An 8,443-nucleotide genomic window follows, 5' to 3' on the forward strand; every position below is an offset into this window, starting at 1 on the left:
AAGATGTGGTTCATATATACAATGGAATATTACTCAGCCTTCAGAAAGAATGATTACCCAACATTTGCAGCAACATGGATGGAACTGGAGGAGATTATGCCAAGTGAAATAAGTCAAGCAGAGAAAGACAATTATCATATGGTTTCACTCATTTGTGGAACATAAGGAGTAACAGGGAGATCGATAGGAGAAGGAAGGGAAGAATGAAGGGGGGTTAAACAGAAGGGGGAATGAACCACGAGAGACTATGGACTCGGGGAAAGAAACTGAGGGTTTCAGAGGGGGATGGTGGGGGAATGGGCTAGCCTGGTGATGGGTATTAAGGAGGGCACGTATTGCATGGAGCACTGGGTGTTATATGCAAACAATGAATCACGGAACACTACATCAAAAACTAAAGATATACTGTATGGTGACTAACATAACATAATAAAAAAATTTTTAAAAGATGTACTTTCTTCACAATTAGATTGTTAGATTTTCCTTCTTTTCTCCAAGTTTTTATTTAAATCTCAATTGCCTAACATACAGTGCAATATTAGTTCCGGGGGTAGAATTTAGTGATTCCACACTTACAGACAACACCAGGTGCTCATCACCGCAAGTGCCCTTCTTCATCCCCATCATTATTTTCACCCAGCCCCCACCACCTCCCTCCAGCAACCCTCAGTTTGTTCATAGTTAAGATTCTTTTTCCTGGTTTGCCTCTCTTTTTCCCCCAACTGTTTTCATTTTTTTGTTTCTTAAATTCCACATATGAGTGAAATCATATGGTGTTTGCCCTTCTCTGCTTGACTTATTTCACTCAGCATAACACACTCTGTCCACATCATTGCAAATGGCAAGACTTCATTCCTTTCGATGGCTGAGTAATATTGCATTGTGTATCCACATCTGTATCCATTCATCAGTCATGGACATTTGGGCTCTCTCCAGAGGTTGGCTGTTGTTGACATTGCTGCTATAAATATCAGGGTGCCTGTAACCCCTCAAATTAGTATTTTTGTGTCCCCTGGGTAAATACCTAGTAGTGCAACCTTCAGAATGAGAGAAGATATTTGCAAGTGACATATCTGATAAAGGATTAGTATCCAAAATCTATAAAGAACTTATCAAACTCAACACCCCAAAAAACAAATAATCCAGCTAGAAATGGGCAGAAGACATGAATAGATACTTTTCCGAGGATACACAGATGGCCAACAGACACATGAAAAGATGCTCAACATCATTCATTATCTGGGAAATACACACCAAAAGTACAATGAGATATCACCTCACACCTGTCAGAATGGCTAAAATTAACAACACAGGAAGCAACAGGTGTTGCCGAGGATGCAGAGAAAGGGGAAACCTCTTGCAATGTTGGTGGGAATGCCAACTGGTGTAGCCCCTCTGGAAAACCTTATGTAGGTTCCTCAAAGAGTTAAAAATAGAACTACCCTATGATTTCATTTTGTGTTATGAATGAGTACTATTCATATATATATAGATATATATATAGATATATATATATCACATATATATCATATCTTCTATATCCATTCATCTATTCATGGCCACTGGGTTGTTCCCAGATTTTGGCTACTGAACACCTAGGTATTTACCCAAAGGATGTATGGACTTTTCTATCTCAGAGTCCTATACTCTCTCTCTAGAAGATGTCAGTACTCAACATATATTCCTCAAATGCAGGAAAGCTTTTCTCATTTAAACTGTAATACCTGCCCTCTTAGGGAAAGGGCTGAATGGACAGGAATTCCTAATCAGAGGTGTCAGGTAACTTCCCTTAGATCAGATCAATACTAAAAAATGTATTTTTCTTTCTTGATAACAAAATAGAAATGGTAGCCCATCACTCTGTTAATAATGCCCAGTTGCCACAAATCAAAAGTACAATGCAGTATCTCCTCACACCTGTCAGAATGGCTAAAATCAACAACACAAGAAACAACATTTTTTGGTGAGGGTGTGGAGAAGGGGAACACTCTGGCCCTGTTGGTGGGAAAGCCTGGTGCAGGCACTCTGGAAAACAGTGTGGAGTTTCCTCAAAAAGTTAAAAATAGAACTGCTTTATTTTTTTATATAATAATATTTTTTTATTATGTTAGTCACCATACAGTACATCCCTGGTTTTTGATGTAAAGTTCAATGATTCATTAGTTGTGTATAACACCCAGGCCACCATGCAATACATGCCCTCCTTACTACCCATCACTGGCCTATCGCTAGAACTGCTTTATGATCCAGCAATTGCACTGCTATGTAGTCACCCAAAGACTACAAAAATACTAATTCAAAGGGATACATGCACCCAAATCTTTTTAGCAGCATTACCTACAATAGCCAAACTCTGGAAACAGCCCAAGTACCATAGATGGATGAATGGATAAAAAATTGTGATATGTGTGTGTGTGTGTGTGTGTGTGTGTGTGTGTGTGTGTATGGTTATTGTATATATGTTTGTGTGTATGTATATATACACACACACACATACACATACTGTGGAATATCATTCATGAAGCAAAATGAAATCATGCCATTTGCACTGACGTGGGTGGAGCTAGAGTGTATTATGCTAAGCCACCGAAGTCAGTCAGAGAAAAACAAATACCGTGATTTCTGTCATATGTGGAATTAAAGAAACAAAACAAAGAAGCAAAGGGGAAAAAATGAGAGAAAGAGAGACAAATGAAGAAACAGACTATTAACTACAGAAAACACACTGCTGGTTACCAGAGGATAGGTGGGTGGGGGGGATGGGTGAAATAGGTGATGGGGATGAAGAAGGACACTTGTGACGAGCGCTGGGTGTTGTATGGAGTGTTGAGTCACTATACTGACCACCTGAAAGAAATATTACACTGTATATTAACTAACTGGGATTTAAATGAAAATTTAAAAAATGAAAAATTATCATGCTATTTTTTTTCTTTCTTTGTAGTCTCCACCACCACATGGAAACAGACAATGACACATGAATTTCAGAGTTTCTTCTTCTGGGATTATCAGAGGACCCCAAACTGCAGCCCCTGCTATTTGGGCTTTTCCTCTCCATGTACCTGATCACTGTGTTTGGAAACCTGCTCATCATCCTGGCCGTCAGCTCTGACTCCCACCTCCACACCCCCATGTACTTCTTCCTGGCCAACCTGTCCTTTGTCGACATCTGTTTCACCTCCACCACCGTCCCCAAGATGCTGTGGAACATCCAGACTCAGAGCAAACTCATAACCTATGAAGGTTGTATCACTCAGATATACTTTTTCCTACTCTTTTCAAGCTCTGATGACTTTTTCCTGAGTGTGATGGCCTATGACCGCTTTGTGGCCATGTGTCACCCCCTGCACTACACGGTCATCATTAACCCCTGGCTCTGTGGACTGCTGGTTCTGGTGTCCTGGATCATGAGTGTTCTTAATTCCTTGTTACAGAGCTTAATGGTGTTACAGCTGTCCTTCTGCACAGAGGTGGAAATCCCCCATTTTTTCTGTGAACCCAATCAGATGATTCAACTTGCCTGTTCTGACACCTTTCTTAATGACATGGTGATGTATTTTCTAATTGTGCTGTTGGGTGGTGGTCCTCTGGCTGGGATCCTTTACTCTTACTCTAAGATAGGTTCCTCCATACATAGGATGTCATCAGCTCAGGGCAAGTACAAAGCATTTTCCACCTGTGCATCTCACCTCTCCGTTGTCTCATTTTTTTGTACAGGCTTAGGAGTGTACCTTAGCTCTGCTGCTACCCAGAGCTCCCATGCAAGTGCAGTGGCCTCGGTGATGTACACGGTGGTCACCCCCATGCTGAACCCCTTCATCTACAGCCTGAGGAACAGAGACATAAAGAGGGCTCTGAAAAGAATCATTGGGGTTCCAGTGATGTGAGGGCCCATCGTCCTGGGGTTGAAGAAGTGCCCATGATTGCAGGGCTCACAGCCTCAGAGCCTGGACCTGCCATTCTTCGATCAGGCTGTGGAGGTAGAATCTGCTCTTTCTATATATTTTCTGGCATTTCTATTCATTTGAATTTAACTTCTCTGTACATTTATGTAATTCACTTTATTAAACTTCTCTTCTCTCTGATATATTGACAGTTTCCCCTTATCTGTTTTAATCCAGTATTTTCCCCACCCTGGAAATTTCATAAGTTACATGGGCACAAATGGCTGGAAATTTCATATCTTACATGGGGCAAGTTGGATTTCTTAAAAATCTTTTCATTTCAAATGGTTTGTATCATGCCAAATAAATTTTCCCTAGATTTCCCAAAGGAATATTCATGAGTTGTATTCTTCATATGGAAGAATCTACACTTGGCCACTAAGCCCTTCACATGACTTTATTATAGATGAAAATACAAAATCCCAGTTTTCACCTAGAGTCTGTCCATCTTTTTACGTTACTACCTTCAGTCCTCTGCCTGATAATGTGGACTCTAACACTGTTCCCTTTAAGTCTTGGGCTCCAAAATATTTCTTTTTCTTTTCTCTGTGTTTACATCACAGTTCATGCTGTGCGTCTCTTAACTGAAGCATGGAACACTGGTGTCCACAACTGAGGGGGATATTCACTGAGGTGAAGGTTTGCTTAGTGTCTTGTATGTTTTATCACTGAACTGTCTTCCTGTTCTCAGTTCTGGTCTCTTTTATAATTGTATCCATTTCCTAAGACTGTACATAAGCCATTCTGAAAACACGTGTCTTCATATAACGCCTTTATTGTTGAAAGAGATTGCCTGGTGGGCTGTTGTTCTGATGCATCCTGTGCTATTTAACAGTCTCTACATTGTCTTTTTTTATTTTAATTTTTTTATTACATTATGTTAGTCACCATACAGTACATCTCTGGTTTCCGATGTAAAGTTCGATGATTCATTAGTTGCGTATAACACCCAGTGCACCATGCAATACGTGCCCTCCTTACTACCCATCACCAGCCTATCCCATTCCCCTACCCCCCTCCCCTCTGAAGCCCTCAGTTTGTTTCTCAGAGTCCATAGTCTCTCATGCTTCTAAAGGTCATCCATGGTGTTGTGTGGAGCTGTAGTCCACTGCTTTCTTCAACTAATACATTTGACTCCATTTATATATGAAGGTTAATCTTACAGTTTATGAGAAAAATAATTTACCAAATGTAAATTGCCTTAATTGAATTTCGCTATTTCTATACCCATATGTGACACTTCGCCTTCTTCCCGATTATAAGACGTTTCTCTGATCCCTGTCAGGTGGGACTCAGCTACATGTGCTTTTGGTCCGACATGAGTCATACACCACCAGAATTTAAATTCTCACTAATTTTTGGAGTATAATTGCATACTTATTATGTGATTACATACAATAGCTGCACATATATTAAGCATTCATTTTGCTGAATTAAAGGGGTCATACTTGAATCAAGCATACATACTGTACGGGTCTCTTTGTAAGAACTTGAGAAGAGGCACAGGAAGTTTTACCTACATTTTTATGTTATTGTTAAATATGTAATTCACCTGGACATCCATTACCTTATTTCTGAAGACAATGTGGAACTTGAAATGAATGCTGCAAGGAATAAATAAAGTGTTGGATACACCTTGTCAAGTCCAAAGAAAACACTTGGGAGTGAGGAGTGTGTGTGTGTGTATGTGAGTGTGTGCACTCGTGCACATCTTTCTTTCAAATAATCAGGCTCACACATGTGTGCACACACTCACACACTGGTTTATAATCCCAACAATGTTGTTGAAAGAAAACTTGAGAGAAAGTTGCAGAATATTGAAATGAAAAGGAATGTTTGCGTGAATATGAAATAGAAAAAATGTACAAATTTTGACAGAAAGATTTAAAGTAGAATGAGTGACTTAATTTACAAAATTTTTACGGTGGGGCACCTGGGTGGCACTGTCAGTGAGTGTCGGACTCTTGATTTTGGCTCAGGTCGAGATCTCAGCATCCTGGGACTGACCCCGAGTCAGGCTCCACACTCACCACAGAGTCTGCTTGAGTTTCTATCTCACTCCCTCTGCCGCTCCTCCCAACTCTCTCTCAAGCAAATAAATCTTTACAAAAAAAATTTTGGGTGACTTAATTTTAATAATGAATTACTTTTCCTATCTTAATGCCTCAAAGGCCTCAAAATTAGAACCATATTGACATTTATGCACCGGGAAATTGCGGTACCATCTGATGAGGCCAAATATCTCCAAGTTAGGGCAATTTCTCTATTTAATGTGGGATTTCAACACAAAATGCCTTGGCCATTACATCAGAAACTAATTATGTATTGTATGGTGACTAACATAACATAAGAAAAAAAATTTTAAATGCCTTGACCCAAAGGAAGCTAACTGAATAATTTGAGAAGTTCAAACTCAGTTCCTGCAAACAATATCATATTGGATAAATATTTGCATTAGATTCCTTTCACTGATGTCAACGATATCCACGTTAGTGTCTCAAAACAAATAATTCCCTTAAACTTTTAAATATCAGAAGTATGGAAGGGGTCTCATGGGCTAAAATAATGATATCTTCAGGCTATGACCCTTCTGGATTCTCCGGGGAGAACATCCCCATTCCCGCCCCAGTGTCTAGTGGCCCCCACATTCCTTGCCTCAGGGAATCTCCTCCATCTGTGAAACCAGCACAACAATAGTTTCCAGTGTCTGTCTGATTCCATTTTTCTTCCTTACTCTTCCATATATAGAGGGCCATTGTGATTGTACTAGTCCAATGTGGAAAATCCAGGCTTATCTTCTTATTGTAGGATAAGGACTAGTAGCTTTATTCCATCTGCTGTCTTAGTTACCCTGCTAATAAGCTACACTTTCACACGTTCTTCAGGATGACATCTTTTGGAGGTCCGTCTGGTGCCTACTCCAAAATCTTTCTTGTACATATTATTTGATATCCCTCAAGAACCCTTCTACTTAAAAAATTGAGCACAGAATTTTTCATCACCCAAAGAGATCAATACATGTGATACACCACATTAATATAATAAAATAAAACAAATGTATGACCATCTTAATACATGCAAAAAGGTTTTGACAAAATACAACATCCTTTCATGATTAAAAAGAAAAAAACCTGAAACAAAGTTGGTATAGGAGAAACATACCTCAGCATGAAAGACCATATATGACAAATCCACAATGACATCATACTCAATGGTGAAAGGTTAGAAGACTTTTCCTCTCAGATCAAGAACAAGATAAGGGGGGTGGGGGAATGGGACAGACTGGTGATGGGAAGTAAGGAGGGCACGTATTGCATGGTGCACTGGGTCTTATACGCAACTAATGAATCATCGAACTTTACATCAGAAACCAGGGATGTACTGTATGGTGACTAACATAATATAGTAAAAAAACATTAAAATAGAAAAAAATTAGAGTGCCCACTCTCACCACTCCCATTCAACAGAATACTGCAGGACCTAGATAGAGCAATCAGGCAAGATAAAGAAATAAAAGGCATCCAACTCAGAAAGAAAGAAGTACAATTGACTTTATTTACAGATGATATAACTAAACATAGAAAATCCTGCAGACTCAACCCTTAAGAGCACACTCACTGTGATGAGCACTGAGTCATGTGTAGAATTGTCGAATCACTATATTGTACTCTACTATATTGTCGTTATGTTGATTTTATGTTCTGCACCAATAAAACTATTGAATTGAAAATTACACTTTTGGTAGACCTTTTACGGAGATGGTCCCCATTCACCACTTATCTCTGGATCCATGGACTTCACAATGTGACTGTGAAGCTCCTCCCATTGAGACATGGAGTCTATTTATCCACCTTTGAATCTGGGCTGAAATTCGTGTTTCATTTGCCTTGGCTAATAGTGTATGCTGAAAATGACAGTGTGCCTCACAGGGCTTTGCTGTGTTTCTGCTTTTCTCTTGTAACCCTACCTTGTACCCATGCATACAAATCCAGGCTAGCCTGCTGTAGGAGGGGAAGACACGTGGAGCAGAGCCCAGTTGCACTAATGATGGCCAACCTAGACCAGCCTACCATTAGCAAGCCTGCAAATGTGAGAACACAGCAAGGTTAGCGGAGCACTTCCAGCTGACCTGCAGCAGACCCCAGCCTCATGAGGAGACCAGAAGAAACCAGAAGAATTGCCCAACATAGACTCCCATGCAATTGGAAAACAACAACAACAACAACAACAACAACAACAACATCTTATATCATTTATTTTGGCATGGTTTATGCAGCAACAGCTGACTGATATAATAGTCAATGTAAACATAACTGAGAATATTAAGAATAATCTACTTCTTATTTTTGACATTTCTTCTAATATTTGAAAGGAGTAGTCATAATGGCCTGGACTGTACTAAAAGTGACTACCATTGAGATTCCCTTCCAGGTAACTGGGAGAGGTTGGAAAGGTTTGTATGTTTTTGCAGGAATAACTTATGGGACTCTCAGCCAGAA

At 39.7% G+C, this 8,443-nt stretch overlaps 1 pseudogene; it reads left to right on the forward strand.

Moving 5' to 3' along the window:
• The first annotated feature begins 2,957 nt into the window (after positions 1-2,957).
• On the forward strand, positions 2,958-3,887 carry LOC113250185 (olfactory receptor 7A17-like; annotated as a pseudogene).
• The last annotated feature ends 4,556 nt before the right edge of the window (positions 3,888-8,443 follow it).

The sequence above is a fragment of the Ursus arctos genome, unplaced genomic scaffold (genome assembly GCF_023065955.2).
Source record: "Ursus arctos isolate Adak ecotype North America unplaced genomic scaffold, UrsArc2.0 scaffold_14, whole genome shotgun sequence".
Lineage (NCBI taxonomy): Eukaryota > Metazoa > Chordata > Mammalia > Carnivora > Ursidae > Ursus > Ursus arctos.